Raw genomic sequence first — 20,717 nt, 5'->3', positions numbered from 1 at the left:
AAGTTCTGTCTGATATGAGTTATATGAGTACTGAAAATAGGAACACAATTTTTGTACTTTGACATTTTTAATTCTAATGCTTAATATATAGATTTCTTAGGAATTTCTAAGTAAACAATTATTAATTTTCAATTCTTTCTTTCTTTCTTTAGTCTTTCAATTCTTTTTCTAGTTTTGTTTTATTTACTAGGCCCTTTAGAAGTGGGGTTGACAAACTATGACCCATAGGTCAAACGTGGCCTGCCATCTGTCTTTATAAACAAAGTTTTATGGGGATATATAAATACCGATTCATTTATGTATTGACTCTGTTTTGCACTACTAAAGGCCAAATTGAGTAGTGTGACAAAGACCCTATGCCCTACAATTGTTTACTATTTGGCCTTTTCTAGAAAAATTTGCCAACTTCTGTTTTAGTACCATGTGGAATACAGTTTGTATTAGTGGGAAACTATATCTAGATATCAGAGGTAAAACTTAAAAAAAAAAATCTCTTCTTACATGACTTTCCCTTAGTTCTCTGTATATACTTTAGACATACCCCTCTATTTCTTGTTTCTGAGGAGATAATATCAAAGAATGTGTGTTGGATTTGTTTCAACTGAACTTAAGAATCTGTTGAGAATATAATATGATATTTCTCCTTGTATTTGTTAATGTAATGTCACAGGACAGCTCCCATAGAATACATATTCTGAGTTATAGATTTGCCATTCAGAGTATTTGTAAAGAAGTGTTCTTAGGATCAAAACTGTAGACAAGTAAAGAAAGCAGGGATTGGGCTGTGGGACAATTTGAGCTGCAATACACTGAAAACAAAGGTTTTAGACATCCCATAGGAAGATGTGGAGCTATAATGACCTTATAGAATTTTCCCGAATTGAGGCAAAAGTGACATAGGCTTTAAGATGCTTCTAAAAGGGGTTTTGAATAAGTGACTCTCTACATCCAAAGGCAATTTCCATAGAGGAAGACAGCTAAGATCTGTCAGCCATCAGTACTCCCAGCAGCTGGCTAAATGAGTGCTTTAGTTTGGTGGATAGATATATTTAGAGGACTCACTACAGTATACATTCTTTTTTTTTTTTAAAGACATTTTCTGTTTTATTTTTATTTCATTTTTATTTATTTTTGGCTGCGTTGGGTCTTTGTTGCTGCAGGCGGGCTTTTCTAGTTGCGGCGAGCGGGGCTACTCTTCATTGCGGTGGCTTCTGTTGTTGCGGAGCACGTGCTCCAGAGTGCAGGCTCAGTAGTTGTGGCGCACAGGCTTCGTTACTCTGCGGCTGTGGGACCTTCCCGGACCAGGGCTTGAACCTGTGTCCTCTGCACTGGCAGGCGGATTCTTAACTGCTGCGCCACCAGGGAAGCCCAACATTCTTATACTGATTGGTTTACAAACATTTAACCAACCTCACATAATGGTATTAAAACTCTAAATGAATATGATATATTATTTTTTTATACATAATTGGAATTATATTTTCTAATATTGTGGGTAGCATTATTGCCTCTATATTTATGAAAGTAATTAGTATATAGCTTTCCTTTTTTGTTGTTGATCACATTTTCATATCAAACATATATTCCTCATAAAAAGAGTTGGAAAATGTGTTTTCTATTTTTGCTCTCCAAAAGGGCTTATATATAATAGGATTGGTTTTATTTCTTCCTTAGAAAAGTTTGAGAGGAACATACTTATGAAACTCTCTGGGTCTGGAGTTTTCATAATGGGAATATTTTTTTAAGTTCAATAAAAATAAACTAGTTTAAGTTAAAATAGCAGATTAGTTAATTTACATATGTGTAAGCATAGGCACACTAATTCCTGGAGACCCAGGACGCCGTTGTCCACCAGTCAGAGTAGGGACTTATGTGCATCAGTTGGTCAAGGAATTTTAGTTCAGATCAGTCTCGTATTGGAGCCGGTTGGCTCCCACACTCATCCTGGAACTTGCCCAGTTCCAGAATGCACATTTGGAGTAGACATATAAGCAACTGGCAGAATCCCCACACTTTTAATCACTTGTGCATTACGGACTTATTATGATAGGAAAGGCCAATTAGAAATTAATACAGCTTCCTTTACCTACAAAAAAAAAAATAGTAAATCAAAAGCCATGGCACATTCCTGGAGAGATTGCAGGGCTGAGAAGCACCGTGAGGAAACTGAAGGACGTGGGGTGGTGATTCTCAACATATTCCCAATCTCAGAGATCTGTTTGGCCTGTGTGGAAAACAGGTAGATGTTGGAGAATGATAGTGGACTATTGTAAACTTTGTCAAGGGGTGTCTTCCATTGTAGCTGCAATTCCAGATGTGGCTTTATTGCTTTAGCAAATTGACACATCCTCTGCTACCTGGCATGCAGCTAGTCATTTGCCAGATCTTTTTTTTGTCTCTCTAGACCTTTAACTAAAGTCTATCAGAGGCAGTTTGTTTTCAACTAACAAGGCCAGTAATACACCTTCATTAACCTGATGCGGGGCTATATCACCACCTCTTCTGCCCTTTTTATCATAATTTAGTTCACAGGGACCTTGATTGACCTTCCCTTCCATAAGATGCCACGGTAGTCCATTACACTGATGATATTTTGCTGATTGGACCTGGAGGCAAGAAGTAGCAAGTACTGTAGATGTGTCAGAGACAGGGAGTAAAACCCAGAAGGCTCTGGGAGGCTCCACATCAGTGAAAAGTCTAGGGATCCAGTGGTGTGAGGGCATGTTGACATTTACCTTTTAAGGTGAAGAATAAGTTATTGCATCTGCCTCCCAAGAAAGAGGCACAGCCCTTTTGGATTTCAGAGGCAACATATTCCTCATTTTTTTGTGCTACTCAGCTCCATTTACCCAGTGACCCCCAAAAGCCGCTAATTTCGATTGAGTCCCAGAACAACAGAAGATTCAGCAACAGGTCCAAACTGCTGAATAAGATTCTCTGCCATGTGAGGCAGGAAATACAGCAGAGCCAGTGGTACTTGAAGTGGCAGCGGCAGGTAATGCTGTGTGCATCCTTAGCAGGTTCCTGTAGGTTATATCACAGGGCACGCAGTTAGCATTTTAGAACAACACCCTACCATCCCCTACGATTATTATTCTCTTTTTGAGAAACAGCTCTTGGCCTGCTACTGGGCCTTGGTAGAGACTGAATGCTTAACCATAGGCCACCAAGTTATCATGAGATGTGAGCTGCCCATCATGAACAGGCTGTGGTCTGATACACCAACGCATAACATTGGCACACACAGAACTCCGTTATCAAATGGCAGTTTTTTGGGTTTTTAAAAATTTAACCCTATCATTATTATTATTTTTAACATCTTTATTGGAATATAATTGCTTTACATGGTGCGTTAGTTTCTGCTTTATAACAAAGTGAATCAGCTATAAATATATATATATCCCCATATCTCTTCCCTCTTGCATCTCCCTCCCTCCCACCCTATCCCACCCCTGTAGGTGGTCACAAAGCACCGAGCTGATCTCCCCGTGCTATGTGGCCGCTTCCCACTAGCTATCTGTTTTACATTTGGCAGTGTATATATGTCCATGCCACTCTCTCGCTTCGTCCCAGCTTACCCTTCCCCCTCCCCATGTCCTCAAGTCCATTCTCTACGTCTGGAAGTGGTTTTTATGATATTGGGTCTGAGCAGGTCCTAAAGGCATAAGTAAGTTACCTGAGGAAGTAGCCAAAATGCCCATGTCCCCACCATGATTGTGGTGTATTTTCATAATACAGTGGTGGAATAGTGTAGGCATAGAGTAGTCAAGAAGTGAAAGTTAACCAGGTATGGTTTTGCTAAGTACATGCCATCTCTCATATGATGGCATGAGAGAGAATGATAATAGAGAAAAAGAGAAACAGACAGACACACATAGATAGAGAGACAAAGAGATAGAGATGGGGAGAGAGACAGGAGAGAGAGAGACAGAGAGATTGGAAGCAAAATAATGATTAAAATAGTGGTTGGCAGAAGTATGGTTGAGAAAGATGTTTCTGTTTGGAATAAGAATGTCAATGAAGTGAGAATCCGGGCATATTAAGTTCATTAACGATCTTGAAAATAACAGTGGTGGAGAGAGTGAGTCACTTGTCAAAGCCATGAGTGAATGACGGATAGTAACCAGGAGGTCTGTTGATATCCACAAGAATAAGTTGTCATTGGTAAAGGCTGATGGTCCTTGTTTCAATGTAGTTGGGTTTTTGAAGGAGGAAGATAAAGATGTATTTTGGAAATGGAAGGAAGATATCAACCGTACTCAAGCCTTTGAGAGGACTATGGCAATATGAAAATACTTTTAATAATCCCTCTGTGATCTGGCAAGTTTAGGTAAACGTCTTCTGAGATTAGCATGTGCATTGTGAATGAACTATTTGTATCTCTCCAAAATCAACACTCTCCGTATGGACTTACGTTAGTTATCAAGGGTTTCCATTTGATTCTTCAGCTTCCGTCCTTTTATGGAGTTCAAGTATCTTATCTTTCTCCACATTTCTTATTACACCACTCAAATTTTTAATTTTCCTGTGGCCCAGTACCTTGTAAATCTCATTGCATGATAAAATTATTATATTATTTACTTTTCATATTTTATTCATTCATTTCGTATTTATTGAATGCTTACTCTGTGACAAGGATTAAAGTAGTCAGCGGAGTAATAAATACACACCCCTTCCCCTTACCTATATTGGTGTTAATCCAAATTATTAGTTGCAAGCTACAGAAACTACTGTGGTTAGTCTAAACTGAAAATAATTTATTAAAATTGTATGGAATCACGAGTTTTATTGAGGTGTGGGTGCTACAGAGCTTGAAACAGCACCCACCTTCATGGCAGACATCGACTACTATGAGACCATTAGTAGAAACTGCAGTTTGATCATCCATACCTCTGGCCCTGTGCACCGGATCCCACTGGACGTTGTAGCAATCCATGCTGCTGCCGGAGATGACTCGCCCTTGTTCCTGTATTTTTATACACCATGAGCGCATCTGAGTGGCAAAGACTGTAGCGTAGCTGTCAGGGAGTCTGGGAATGTGAGCAGAGGAAATTGAAAGCTTCCTTAGTGGGAGGGGTCTCTTTCCCCAAATAAAGGCATCCATTTTATAAGAAAAGCTATTTAAATAACTAATGGTCACACAAATGCCAGATAATGTGTGACAGTGTTTATTCTTTCTTTTGACTAGGTTTTCTTCCCTTTCTGTTCTGACGATCTTAGCTTATTTTTTCCAACATTAATTCTTTTCTCAAAATAAATTATGTTAATGGAGAATATTTAATTCATGGTTTTTAGCAGTGAAGTACATACTATCCCATCATTTTTGCTGCATCCACTCACCACTTACATGTTGCTTAATTAATGTTTTATTCTAAAGTAACATGTTTATTACTTATAAAGACATATAAGTAATATGTCTTTAAAATGGTTAAAGAAAACTGTGAATTGCTACTATAAATAAAAAACTGACATATTGTGCTGTGAAGTTAACTCTGAAAACAAAACATTATCACATTTATTTCAACTAGCATTGCCCATGGAATCCTCTTATCCAGTGGCTGTCTCTCTCCCTTTTCATATTCCTTAGTAGAATATTAATTATTTATTCCCTGTTCATTTCTGCCACCTCCCCAAATATTATTGTAAAAGGCATTGTTTTACTTCAAGATGTATCCTCAGAACCTATATTAATGCCTGACAAGTAGCAGGTCCTCTATCAATATTTGTTGATTAAGGTAATTCAAAAAGTGGAAAATAATGTAAAAGGGAGGAACTTTCTCAGTGTGTAATTCACTTCTTTAGTGTTGGGGGTTTGGTACTATGTACTATTATTGTCTACACATATTTTGAGAAAAACATATTCAAATTGTAGGAAACACTGAAGTATTTGGCATAGTATGTACGTACTTAGTACCTTGTGCTAAGTGAAATATGAATTTCCACAGAAATCTTGATATTTAGGTTAAGTTCATATTTCTTGACATTACAAGAATATAAAATCTGTTCATCTACTCCTTAATTTCCTAAGTAATTATGAAATACCTAATAAATTATGGATTATTTATTTTTGACTATTATGCATCCATATGAATATCTTACAACTTCAACTTATCATTCCATTATTTCTTCTTATAAGAAGAATAAAAATTAGTGGGTGTTGAAACCATGAACCAGATAAATACAAATGCAAGGCAACATTTGGATAAGGGATGAAATACGTTGCCTTTCCTAGGGCAAGCATTAAATAAATATTTGCTAAATAAAAATAAAAATATATTTTTCTAAATGTAACAACTTTGAAAGGCAATGTTCATTGAATGTTTAGGTTTATGTTATTAAATTGCTAATCTTGACACCTTAAAGCATCATTTTACATGTTTTTTTGAAATGTATTATGCTAGATTAACACTTTGCCTCTAAGTACTACTTATACTTACTACATTAGAACAAGTGAATTTGTTAGGATATCAGGAACAATTAGGACACTGAGTGTAAATGGTGTTTATAAAAGTCATTATATTTGCTCAGATTTAGAATATATATTGAAGAGGTTTAACTGAGCTGAAACATTTACGTTAGGAAACACTAAGGATAGTATTTGCTTTATGAATTTAGAGCAAGTTGCCTATATGTATAGAATTCCAGGATCATTTTTTCAGGGTACTTTAAGGAAAAAAAAGACTACAAGTTGTGAATTTTTTCCCTCTGAATTGCTCTGCCAATCTCTTTAATCCTAGTGTATCTGAGACAATATAATAGCTCCCACATAAAGAGTTGTTTGGATAACTTACTTGCGATGTGACAGGTCCCAATTAAATAACGGAAGGAAACCCTTGACAGCAGATGCCAGAGAGCATTGTTTCTTAATAATAAATGTCATGATTTCATAGAAGATGTATCATGGAGGCAAAGCACCTTTGCATATTAGTGTGTTATAGCCCTTTAGTGAGATTGTCACCTGATTTAGTGACCTTGTCTACCTTCAGCAGATCTTTAAGTGAATTGCCTTTTTATCCTTAGATGTCTTTTCCTATTACCCTCTTATCCATTAGGCAGAATATTGTGATGGAGGTGGAGACGACTTGAAATTTGAGCTCAGCCACTTACTCATGGAATTACTTAGCCTCCCTTAGATTAGTATCCTAATCTGAGACTCGAAGGTAAAATTTGAACTTGTGAAATTATTTCATTTCTCATAGTCTCAGTTTCCTGAGATTAAAAAATGTAGTTTCTTTATTGAAGTATGGCAGATTTATAACACAAGTAAAATCTAAAAAAACCCTAAACAAATAAATGAATGTAACAAAACAGAAACAGACTCACAGATACAGAGAACAAACTAGTGGTTACCAGTGGGGAGAGGGAAGTGGGGAGGGCAGAGATAGGGGAAGGGGATTAAGAGGAACAAACTACTGGGCATACAATAAATAAGATACAGGGATGGAATGTACAGCACAGGGAATATAACCAACATTTTACAACAACTTTCAATGGAGTATAATCTATAGGGATAACAAAAATTATTGATAGGTTTGTTCTGAGGATTAAATGAGATACAGCTTGAAAAGCATCTCCTGTGTGCCTGGCACATTATAATTGACAAATTAATATGGGCTACCAGCCTTTTATTTCTTAAGGCATAAGGAGAGACTGTTCTAGGTTAGCCAACCAACCGACATATCCAACCAGGATAACTATAAGTGATATGGTTATTTACAACCGTGCATGTGCATCAAAGTTACTTAGGGAGCTTTCAAAAAATTCAATGTCTAGATGTCACATCAAATACTCAGCAGAGTTCTTGAGAAAATAGTAGCCACCAAACAAACAATAAAAACTTGCCTGTTGGTTTAATGTAGAGTTTACAACTGTTATTTTTTTATTATTTACTATGTGCTGAGCACTGCATTTGAACTATCTCAATGTATCTTCCCCCAAATTAAGGGGAAAGTGCTGCAATTATTCCCATTTTTCACATAAGGAAGCAGCATCTCAGAGAGGTTAAACGTCTTCCCCACATTCACACAGCTAGAAAGTAGTTGAGGCAAGCTGGGCTCCAGAGCCTATAAGTTGCTCCATTCTCAGAAATATGAAGAATTTGTCATGAATATGGGCCCAAAGGAACAGAACTGCCTAGCTGGACATTAGGTTCCTATTTTTCCTCAGCGGAAAACTCTGTTAGCTAATATCACCGTTTTCTCCCCATTCATTCCCAAAGCACACACAAGCTCTAAAAACTGCAGCAACTTTGTCACGTTGGAGCATGAAACGGTTCCTTCTCTTTCCTTCTGTCTTGTTTTACTCATATTGTATTCCAGCCCTCCATCTTCTATTTGCATATCTGATTTTTTTCCTCTTCACATAATTAGCCCCTTCAGACTGTCAGTGACTTTGGACAACTTGACTGAATTACTGATTTATTGTAGCCCCTATTTTCTGTCTTAAAGTCTCTTATTACCTCCATTCTTTATGGCTCAAAGACACTAGGTCCGTAATTATTTGCAAAGTTATTACATCAAATTTCTAAATCCAGTGAATTACTTTAAGTCTCATTTTACTTGTTTTTTCTGTAACACTGCTTGACGTTATTTTCTTTAAGCACTGTCCTACATAGATTTCTTAAATACTTCTCCCTGCCACCTAAATCAGTAACTGAGGTTTTCAGACATCTGCAAACGATAGCCTACTGAATGCATCCTAGACGGCCTCCCAGGTCACTTCATGTCCAGTTTCATTAGTATTCAGCTTTACTCTTTATACCGTTCAACACATGGGCTGCCCATGCAGATGCTCAGTTTACAAACCTTCAAGTCCTCCTAATCTCTCACACACTAAACCCACCTCTTACTCTGGTTCCGTTTATCACACTTTTAATACCACTTTTTCTGATCCTCTTATTTTCAACTTTACCGAGAGTGACGGGTTCTTGACACTAGTTGCTTAGTGCCTATTTATTTGAAAAATGAAGTAAATGAATAAATAATATATTACTGAGAAAATACTATTGCCTCGAATTTGGGTTTAGAAAAAAAGTGTTATTGTTGCAAAGGAAGGAAAGTTAAGTAGGGACAATAGAATTTCTTAAATTCTCAGTAGTGGAAGTACAATAAGAGGGTGGATGAAACCTGTTATCTATGTTATCATGGACAAACATAGTTTTAAGGAACATGATACTGAGTTTGTTACTTAATGTGTTGTTTCCAAATATTTGCCAAAATAGTTACTTTTTCTGCCTATGAGTCTGCTGAGCTTCTTGTGTGGCTGTAAGGTTTATTTACTAATGTTTGCTGCCAGCTTCCACTTAATATTTATTGAATCAGATACTTCTCAGTGCCTGTGTTCCCCCTGGAAATATAATAGGTCATTAATGAATTTTTCCTTGTTAAAGGTATAATTTAGTTCTGTTCCACAAAATATATACCAGTAGTGACCTTCTCCTTTTTTTTAATCTTCTCTCTTGCTTTCTCTCTCCCTCTCTCTCTCTCTTTCTCCCCACACCCCTTCTTTCTCTCTATTTAATAACACATACCTCATTTGATAGAAGAGAGTTTATTAAATATTTGATACTTGCTTGGAAATCCCTAACACAGATGTATTAATTTTTTAACATTCATTCTTCTAACACATGCTTGTGAATTCTTGATCATATAGAGAATTTTAAGAGTCTTTGAATATTACCTTTCTTCTTTCTTCAAATGATACAAATCAGTATTTTAGTCTCTTTAAGCTCCTAGACAATTTCTCATTTGAGAGACTCAAGATATAGATATCTCTGAACAACTGGGGTAAAAAGAAGATCTGATATATTATTCTTACATTATTAGAAAACCTTGTAACAATCTTCCAGTCTAACTTGGATTGTTAGACTTCTTGTCTGAATATGAGAAAATACATAAATAACTTCAAAAGGATCTTGCTTTTATATTTCAGGCACTCTTTATCATTTAATATTATTTGCAAACCCTACTCGGAGCAAGTCACTGTGTTAATGGCTGGTACTCCATGTGGAGCACTAAATGATATAATTCTTACCTATGTGGAGAAGATTGTCTATTGGGGAAAGATGGGCATTGATTAGAGAATCATATGAGTAATTGTGGAATTAGAATTAAGGTAAATGCAGTGCAGGAGAGGTGCACAGTTTTGTGAGAGCTTAATCATTCATGAAGCATGCATTTATTGTGTGTCTTGCGTGTGTCAGGCTTATCTATACCCTACAGAAATGAACCCCAAATTACCCTCCCTTCACAGATAGATCAGAAAAGGCCCTACTTGGGAAGGAGTAAGTGAGCTAAGATCTGAAAGAAGTGTTGGATATAACTAGATGAAAGGGGTGGAGCTAGGAGAGAAAGTGTTATAAACAAAGATAATAAAGCTTGAAATGGCACAGTGGTAAGAAAGAAACCAAGTGCCAGGAGTGTAAAGGATAGTCAAAGTCGCAGATGGAGAAATAGGTAAAGGGTACACTATGCAGGGTCTTAAACAGCTCATTAAGGAGATCTGTCTCCATCCTGAAAGCATTGGGAAGTCAAGCCATTTTAAACATGATGAAAGTTGTTTTTCTTTTTTGCTTATGACTGCCTTACAATGTAGCAAACAGACTCGTGAAGGATACAAGTGGCAGTGAAGAAACCCTCCCACATAATACAGTACTTGGTCAAGTGAGAAATGATGGTGGTTTGGACAAGGTTGTTGGTATTGGAGTTGAGTGAACTAAAGAGATTTTAATATATTCAGAAGATAATGACAGGATTTGGAATATACTGGATGTAGAGAAGAAAGAGATGGTGTCAAGAACAATTCTTAAGTTTCAGACTCGCACTGCTAGATAAATGGGACTAAGATTCACTAAGAGATGGAACAGCAGAAAAGGACTTAATTTGGTGGGTGAGGGCAAGGAATTCGAATTTTATTTTTTGAGCAAGTTAAGTCTGAGAGTTCCTTTGTGTATTTAATTCAAGTTGTTATATAGATAGTTGGTTATCCAGGCTTGTGATTTGGAGCAGCTGTGTAAGCTAAAGATCTAGGGAGCCAACCATGTACATGTGGCAACTGAAACCATAGGAGTAAATTAATGGAAGTGATTATCTAATAAGGGAAGAAGATAGATGATGATGCCTAACTGCAAAAATCCCACATGCAATGGCTAAATAGAAGAAGACAAGATGGCAAAGCAGTAGCCAAAGATAGAGGAGCAAAACAATAGTGTGAGCCATCTGAAACAAAACATGGCAGCCATGATAACCAAGAGAATAGTGTTTAGAGGAAATGGGACTAGTTACGAGTGTTGAATGCTGTTGAATGATCAATAAAAAGAGGGGGCTGGAGAATGTTGATGGGTTTGGAATGGAAGTCTATGATTGAGCTAAGTCCTAAATCATGCAAAGCTTTCAGGAGGAGGGGAGAGGGTGAACAGGTCACAGAAGAAACACTATGTAATAAAATACAGGGATGAGAAATCTTATGGCATGTTGGTGAGCTACATGTGTGTTTAAGTGAGTGGAGCTCAGAATTACGGTATTTGACTGCAGAAAATGAAGCGAGGGGGGACAAGCAAGTGACAGACTATAAAAACAATGAAAGCCATGCTAAATACTTTCATGTATATAAACCAGTGCGTGCGTGTGTGTGTGTTTGTATGTATACATATATATATATATATATATACACATATACACGTATTCATTTATATATTCATTAGGTACTAGCTTGTTCTAAACAGAAATTAAGTGATAGATCATACTGAGAGATAGATATTATTAAAATAACATTAAAAGTTTGAGAAAACCAGGACAATAGCAAAAAATAAGTGCATAAAGATACAAAGGAATAGTGATATCTGAAAGCAAAAATGAAAATTCTCTCTAGGATGGCACACTTACTTCCCAGATGGTGACTAAAATGTTTGTTCAAGTATTCTGGCAATCAGTATTAAAATAGATACACATCTGTGTATGTGATTGAAGAGCATTTATAAGCTGTAAACAAGCTTAGACTTTTATTTTAGTTGCGGCATTATAATCAACCTTAGGTGGATGGCTGGTGTTACCCTGTCATAATCTCTGACTTTTCTTTCTCTTTCACCCCTCATATCCCATCCATCCAATAAATTCTGTCACATCTACCTCCAAAATATATCATAAAAACTACCAACTTCTCTCCATATCCTCTGCCACTATTTTAGTTGACAGTACAAACTCTATAAGAGTTGTGGTAGACACAATTCTAAGATGGTTACCCAATATTCACAACACTTTGCATATAAGCCCTAGATGATGATATAGATGATAATATTGTAATGGAAATAACAGTATAAAATATTTTGTAGCTTATAACATCCTTCCCTTGAGTGTAGACACAACACTTATATATGATGGATCATCTTTACTATGATTAGGTTACTTTATATAGCAAAGCTAAAAGAATTTTAAATATATAAAGACCCTGATCAGTTGATTATAATATAATCAAAAGGAAGATTACCCTGGGTGGGTCTGCCCTAATCAGATGATTCCTGTAAAAGGGTAACGAGGTAAGAAACAAGAAGCAGTAAAGAAGCTTTCCGGACTTCCATGGTGGCACAGTGGTTAAGAATCTGCCTGCCAACACAGGGGACACGGGTTCGAGCCCCGGTCTGGGAACACCCCACATGTCGTGGAGCAAGTAAGCCCGTGCACCACAACTACTGAGCCTGCTCTCTAGAGCCCTCGAGCCACAGCTACTGAAGCCCGTGCACCTAGAGCCCGTGCTCCACAACAAGAGAAGCCACCGCAATGAGAAGCCCACGCACCACAACGAAGAGTAGCCCCTGCTCACCACAACTAGAGAAAAGCCCGTGCGCAGCAATGAAGATGCAGTGCAGCCAAAAATAAATTAATTAATTAAAAAAAAAAAAGAAGCTCTCCTATTGGCCTTGAAGAAGCAAACTGCCATGCTGTGAAGAAGGCCATGTGGCAGAGATTGAAGGGCATCCTCTGGGGGTGAGGGCCTCAGTCAGTCCTACAACCATAAGGATTTCTGCCACCAACCAGCGAGCTTGGGAGGGGACTCAAGTCCCAAGTGACATCACAGCCCTAGCTAATACCTTGACTACATTTTTATGACCATGAACAGAGAATACACTTAAGCTTTACCAGTGTCTTAACCCATGGATACTGTGATATAGTAAATGTATATTGTTTTAGGCTTTCGAATCTGTGCCATTTTTTTACTCAGATTTTGGTAGTTGGAAGTGGAGGCAACTGAAACTAATATCTAAAATGTTGGTGCAGTTTTGGAACTGGACAGCAGGTAGAAACAGGAAAAATCTTAAGGAGTGTGATACACAGAGTCTAAATCACTTTAGAGAAGGCCTATATCATCTTCATCAGACCTGTAGTCATAATCTGGACCTTTAAGGATGCTGCCAGTACAGACTCAGAAGGAAGGGAGGAACATCTTCTGTTACTGGAAACCAGAAGAAGGGGGATACTTGTAACATGGTGGCAGAAAGCTTAGAGAAATTGTGTCATGCAGTTATGTAGAAAGCAAAATTTGTAATAAATCTGGATATATAGCTAAGGAGGTTATCAAGTAAAACGTTAAAGGTACTGTTTCTTTTCTTTTTTTGCTGTTTATTGTAAAATATGAGAGGAAAGAGACAAAGTCAAGGAAGAACTGTTAAACAAAAAGGAACCAGGCTGGATAATTTTAAAACTTCTCTGCCTCTCCAGATGACAAAGATGCTAAACATCAGAGATGTCTGCACAAATTGTAATATAGAGGGAAAAAAAGAGCAAGTGTACTATAGAGAAAGGCCTACAAACTTTTGTTAAAACGTCAGATTGATCAAAGGATCAGAGTAGTCAGTCGCAGAGAGGATCTTCTCAAGAGATTAAGGATATCTTCTTACCCAAACCAGAGGGCCTCTCGAAGCTTAAGGGCATTGTCCTTCAGCCATTTTAGCAGAAGCCTAAGATAGAATCAGGGTTATCTCAAAAAAGGCCTGTGAATATGACTTTTACCTAACGCAGTGAAACCCAGTGGAATCTATTGATACACAAGACCCACAAGGATTCTGAGAAATTTTATTTCTGCAGAAACACTGCCAGCTTACACAAAAATAGATTGAGAGAGCACAAAATGAAAGAAGGTTTTTGGACCCACAAGAATTCTACTGGCAGGAAACAGGCTGTGAGAATTACTCACCTACAAACATGTTCTTCCTTTCATGAAAAAGAGGGGATGACTCAGAGTTCAGGACGATTGAGCCCAGCTGAGAGCCTAGAGGGTTATACCCAAGCATTGACACCTACTGGAGAGAAATACGACCCTTATCCACTGGATTTCAGAACTATTATGCATCAGTGACTCCTTCTTACTCTTTATTTACTCCCCTTTTGAAGTGAATATGTACAATTCGCTATCCTAGGTCTTTCCTCTCATTGCTGTTGGGAGTGCTTAGGGCATGTAAATTGACTTTTTAGTTTCATAGATGTACAGATAGAGAGGAGTCCTGCCATAGGATCTGGACCTATACATTGTACTTATGAGCCTCATCCACACCTGATTTAGATGATGAGATTTTGGATGTCGAGTTGGTAAGATTTAGGTGAGATCTGGGACGTTGACCTAGCTGATGCTATAACGGTATACAAGGCTCGGAATCTTGGGAGGGAGTGAACATACTTTGCATGTGGGAGAGAAGTGAGTTGTTGGGTGTCATAGGGTGGATTTTAGTTGCATAATTCTCAGATGGCCCCCAGGTTTGAGCTCCCTAGTGTACATGCCTTGTATAATCTCCTTCTCTTGGGTATGGAAGGAACCTGTGAATATGATAAGAAATCATTCTCATGATTACGTTTTGTCCTGTGGAAAAGCAAAGGGATTGTGCAGATTCAATAAATGTCCTTGTCAGTTGATTTTGAGTCAATATCAAAAGGTGGTTATTTTGGGTAGACCTGACCTAATCAGTTGGGCCCTTTAAAAAGGGTCAAAAAGAGACTCTCGTGCTGTCTTTGAAAAAGCAGACTGCTGTAACTTGTACAGCTTCATGGAAATTAGTTCTGCTAATGAACATATGAAATTGAAAGAGCACCCCAAGCCTCAGAGGAAGTCCACCTTTATTTCTGCCTTGTTGAAATGGAGCAGCTCCCTGTGGTCCTTACCACCCAGGTCCTCCACCTGCCTTTTGTCTGTGGAAGAACTTTAGACAAAGAATAAATTTAGTCCGAGAACTGAGAAAATGTAGAAACAAAGGAAAATAATCCAACAAGACTAAATAATAATATTTAGTCATTAAGCAAAGTCAAGGACCTTTAGTTCCTGTTTAAGGTCTATAGATGATATTCTGAGCCGTGTCCTGGGAGCTGTCTTGTAGATACTAAACCCCACCAGATGGAAGAAGTTAACTATGTGATGACCAGGCTGTAGCCATGACATAAGCTGCCACAATTCCAAGAATTGGCCTCAAAGAAATGGGAACAAACCGACCCTGGAACTGAAGATTAACTGTACCTGAAACAATCAAGATGCTGCTGATTAAGACCACCGATGACCAACTTCAAGATGGCTGTCAGAGCTGCCTGTGCTGTTTCTGCAGGGAGCCCCTCCCTCCGTCTATAAAAGCTCTTGCCCCCTGACTGTCAGTGGCGGGGAGTCAGCTTTTGGACAGGAGTCCGCCCTCCCCACCAAGGTTGCGGGCATCCAAAATAAAGCAAACTTTCCTTTCCACCAACCTGGCCTCTTTATTGGCTTTGGAGCTGCGAGCAGCTGGACCCCACTTTCTGTTACGTTGTGAGACTCCTCGCCGAGGATCCAGCTAAGGCACGTCCTGACTCAAGGAAACAGTGACATAATGGTTTAATCGTCTTCATTTGAGGTAATTTGTTCTATGGCAAGAAAATAACAAAGAAATGGTGGATTATTATAATAACTTATTTACTGGTTTTCCCATGGCCAGTACCTGTTTTTATCCAATCTATTCCTTATAAGGCAACGTATTTATACTGTGAAAATAAAATGAATGTTATGTCACTTCCTGCTTAAAAGTCTTCAGTGGCTTTACATTGAACTGCAAGTAAATCTTATCCATGAGAAAAACTGCTAAAGTCTAGCTTTCCAGCTTCTGCTGACCTGACAAAATTTAGATACAACTACTAGTCTCTTCCTTCCATGCTTCAAGTGCAGGTAACTTACATTCAGTTATCTGCTGACAGTTAACTCTTTTCCAAAGAAGGACTTTCACACAAGTATACCCTTTGTCAGGAATGCATTTCTTAATTATTTGTTGAGATATTTTTGTTAACCTTCTAATACCTTTTCTCTGCTAAGTGTTAAATTTTGGAGAGCCTTCCCTATCTCCTGTATGTAACTAGATATGTACCAACAATCAAAGTAAGAAACTTCTCTATCTTGTTCATTTCCTTCGAATCACAATCTAACAATGTGTTGTTATTAGTTGTTTCATTTACTTAGATATTGTCTGTCCCTCTACTACACTGTAATCATGTACCCTGTCATTTTTATTGGCAACTATATAGTAAAAAATGTATTTCAATTGGATGAAATCAATTTTTCAAAACAAAAATTACTGAAACCAGAGAGAAATTTTGTCTGTGAACCTTAATAGAATGGAGAGTGTGCTGCAATGGACCATGTCCTCAAAAATATTCTCTTTTTTTTTTTTGCGGTACGCGGGCCTCTCACTGTTGTGGCCTCTCCCATTGCGGAGCACAGGCTCCGGACGCGCAGGCTCAGCGACCATGGCTCACGCTCACGGGCCCAGGCGCTCCGCGGCATGTGGGATCTTCCCGGACCGGGGCACAAACCCGTGTCCCCTGCATCGCCAGGCGGACTCTCAACCACTGCGCCAGCAGGGAAGCCCCTCAAAAATATTCTTAGAGTGACTATAAAGTCACATGTTTCTTGTAATGTCATTTAACATAGGTTTATGTTATCATGGCAAATTTCAGTTCTGTAAAAGTGATTCCCTCACACCCTGAGGTGATAATTAATATGATTCTATGTAAGTGTCAAGCTTACTTATACTTAATCAAAGAGTGATTCCTGGTGAATTTCATTGAGCTGACAGAGTATATAGCCTTCATAAAATCTTTAATATTTTTCTTCTCATTTGAGATTTCATAAGCATTGTGTGCCAGAGAAAAATAAAGTTCTTTTATATTGTTAGTTAAAGGTAGAACACCTGATTTGCAAATTAATGATACTGTTGACATTTTTTTAAGCATCTTTATTGGAGTATAGTTGCTTTACAATGGTGTGTTAGTTTCTGGTTTATAACAAAGTGAATCAGTTATACATATACATATATCCCCATATCTCTTCCCTCTTGCATCTCCCTCCCTCCCACCCTCCCTATCCCACCCATCTAGGTGGTCACAAAGCACCGAGCTGATCTCCCTGTGCTATGCGGCTGCTTCCCACTAGCTATCTATTTTACGTTTGGTAGTGTATGTATGTCCATGCCACTCTCTCACTTCGTCCCAGCTTACCCTTCCCCCTACCTGTGTCCTCAAGGCCATTCTCTATGTCTGCTTTGACATTATTAAATTAAAATTTAAAAGAACTCATGCTTGATTCAATTTCTATAAGTGGGTCACAAGGTATTTATAATCAAAGTCAAAATTGTCATAAAAAAGTAAAGGTTAGTTTAATCTAAGAAATCGAAGAAGAGGGTTTCAGTGTCACAACATTAAAGCAGTGCTCTGCAAGTATTTCTGAATAAGTACTAATATTAGTAAAACTTTGACCACGGACTCCCAATACAACTATATTATTATTATTTATAGATTAAATGTATCTATGGCTCTGCTAATATAAATTGAAGATGGTATGTATTTCATGAAGGATTAAAATCTTAAAATAATGTCATAAATATAAAATGAGACATTTAAATAAATGTTTAAATTAATGTAATTAATTTATTTACAAAACTCTTTCACTCTATTTTGTATTTGTGTTTTGGATACTTGGTTTTTAATGGGCATATGCCTCAATCATGATACGTCTGTCAACTTATATATGTCAAGGAATGTTATGGGCCTTGACCAAGTTCATCTCTAACAATAAAATATTTAAATCTACATTTCAAATAGACGTTTAGAAATGTTTACCATATTGGCAGACTTCCTTTTCAGATTTAATTTTATTGTCATTATTATATTTTCAATTTGCCTTTTTTTTGGTAAGATTATTAAGTCATTTGGCTACTTTGTTGAGTAGTTTAGCTAAACTAGAAAATGCAGTCCACACAGCCACTTCAACCTTGATAAATTAAAATATGCTAAAAAAAAATTACAGTCAGAATGCCACTGTCATGTACTGTCCATGGCACATGGCCATCTGAAGTAGGCCAAGTGTACATCTCTGTTTTGATTACTGTTTTAAACATGAATAGATATTTTTATTATCATTCTCTTTTAGGTAAAATATCAATATAGTTTAAGCTTCTAATACTTTGTGTTTCCTACAAGGGAATGAAACAGAATGTGAGAATCTGCAGGACGTACCACACTGTGGGGCTGCTCTCCTTAAGTGGGGTGCCAGTAGCATTCCCTAGATACCAGTCTCTAGTGTGCAAACTTTCAAGTCAAAGTTCAAGAGATCCCTTCTTCACTGGGGCCCTGCTCTCTGCGTCGTTAGCATACGCTCTGGGTAATTATGATGCAATATCTCTCTCAACCACCATTTGAGAAGTGTTGCTACAGTACCGTTGAGATAAGAAAAACATGTCAATAAGAAGAATATCATCAGTTCTTACGCAGAGAATGGTTTGAAGGAGAGCACCTTGGAAGCTTGAAACGTCAATTAGGAGGTTATAATAAGAGAATAGGATATGAGAAAGGATGAAGCCCTGGACTAAGGAAGTTACTTTTGTGTGGCAAGAAGTGTATCTGCAACATTTAGGAGGTAAAATAAACATGAACATAGGATTGATTAATTTTGAATGTCAGGGGAAAAAATGGTCAAGAAAGTCTCCCAGGTTTCAAGCTTGAGTTGAGGCACACCCCACACTGTCAGAACTGGAGATGAGGGAACATGCCTATGTTAGGGAAAAAGAATGAGATTCCAAAAGAAGAACGTGCAAAAGAGAAAAAGATGAAAACTGTGATCTTAAATTCCTCCAGTATTCCACTGGATGGGATGGAGGAAGATAGTAGGTAAGAGTGTGAGAAATAATTTTCAGGGTTTTGTGCAAAAACCACTAAATTTTAGATTTTAAAACAGGAAAAATTATATCTTGGATGCCCACTAATTAGACGAAGAAATAGTGTTGTTGAGAGTTACACATTTAGGAACGGGATGCCATTAATATGATGGGATTGAAAGCTGGATTACTTTTGGTTGAGGGAAAGGGAAGTTGTGTAACGGAGGAGTCAACTTGCTGAATATAAGCTAACCCTTTCAAGAATATTGACTGGAAGAAAAGATAGGAAACGAGATTTTGCTAAAGGGAATGATGCAGGTTATAAAGTAGTGGAGAGCATAGAGCATGTGCGCAGACTGAGAGGGGAGAAGAGGTGGTTGGAAATATAAATGTATGACAGATATAAATTTGCTTAGGACTCCAAATTAGACCCATTTCCTAGAGCTCTGAAGTTACTGCTTCTTCAGACTCTGAGAAATGACTGTAAGGAAGAAGGATAATTGGTAGATAAGGCTGGGCTGTTTGGACACTTAGGTTGCTTCCATATCTTTGCTGTTGTAAATAATGCTGCTGTGAACACTGGGGTGCAAATATCATTTTGAATTAGTGTTTTTGTTTTCTTCAAATAAATATCCAGGAGTGGAATCGATAGATCATAAGCTAGTTCTATTGTTCTCTTATCTCCTGTTACTATTGACAAGTTATATAACCTTCAGGAATTACTCTTTTATTGCCCATTGCTCTGCCCATTGCTTTTATTGCTTTGTTTCAAAGTCGTATTACACAATATCCATAACAGTACGTAAAACAATAATAAACTTTTCCTTTCTTTTTCTTTTCCCTTTTCCTACATTTTCCTTCCTTCTTTCCATCTTTTTCTTTCTGAATGAAAAGTTGTGTGATACAGATGTCCAATGCAATTGAACTAAATTTCAATCCCTGTGGAATAGCAAACATGACAAAGGATAGTGAAATGTTTTTTTCTTAGGCCTTGCTAAACCAGGTGTTAGAAGAATCTTTTTATAAATGTTAAGAAAAAACTTATTTCTTTATCTTGCAAACTTTTGTACAGTATAATCTAGATAAATATTTTATATTTATAAATACTGAGGTATTTGAAAGAAAAAACATTTTCATGGGTTAGGCAGCTGGAGTCAAGAGCCATGGTTTTTTATTTTAATAAAAAAGCTAAAATTGTTATGGTATTATAGCAGTATACAAGATGATATTTTCAAAGATCAGGCTATTGACAGTTGTAGAAGCATCAGCCACAAACAGGATTATCGACATTATTCAAACTTAACATTTGATAAACTGTTAGGCACTGCTATGGTGAGGAAGTGCTGTCAGATGCCATGCGTTAAACATAAATAAACCGATTTTCATGGTGCCGTAGTGAAGTATGTCAGGCATAAAGGTGGAGAGGTAATTGTGCACCAAAGTGGTTTATGTGTCTTGCCCAACCGAGAGATTATAGGCCGCTGATGAGATCTTATCAGGTCGCAGGTAATGTGAGCTGAACTTCACAGGGAACCAATATGTTAGAGTCAAGTTAAACCGTTTTCAGCCA

This window comes from Neophocaena asiaeorientalis, unplaced genomic scaffold (assembly GCF_003031525.2).
Source record: "Neophocaena asiaeorientalis asiaeorientalis breed wild unplaced genomic scaffold, Neophocaena_asiaeorientalis_V1.1 scaffold267, whole genome shotgun sequence".
Lineage (NCBI taxonomy): Eukaryota > Metazoa > Chordata > Mammalia > Artiodactyla > Phocoenidae > Neophocaena > Neophocaena asiaeorientalis.
This window is presented reverse-complemented; position numbering follows the sequence as displayed.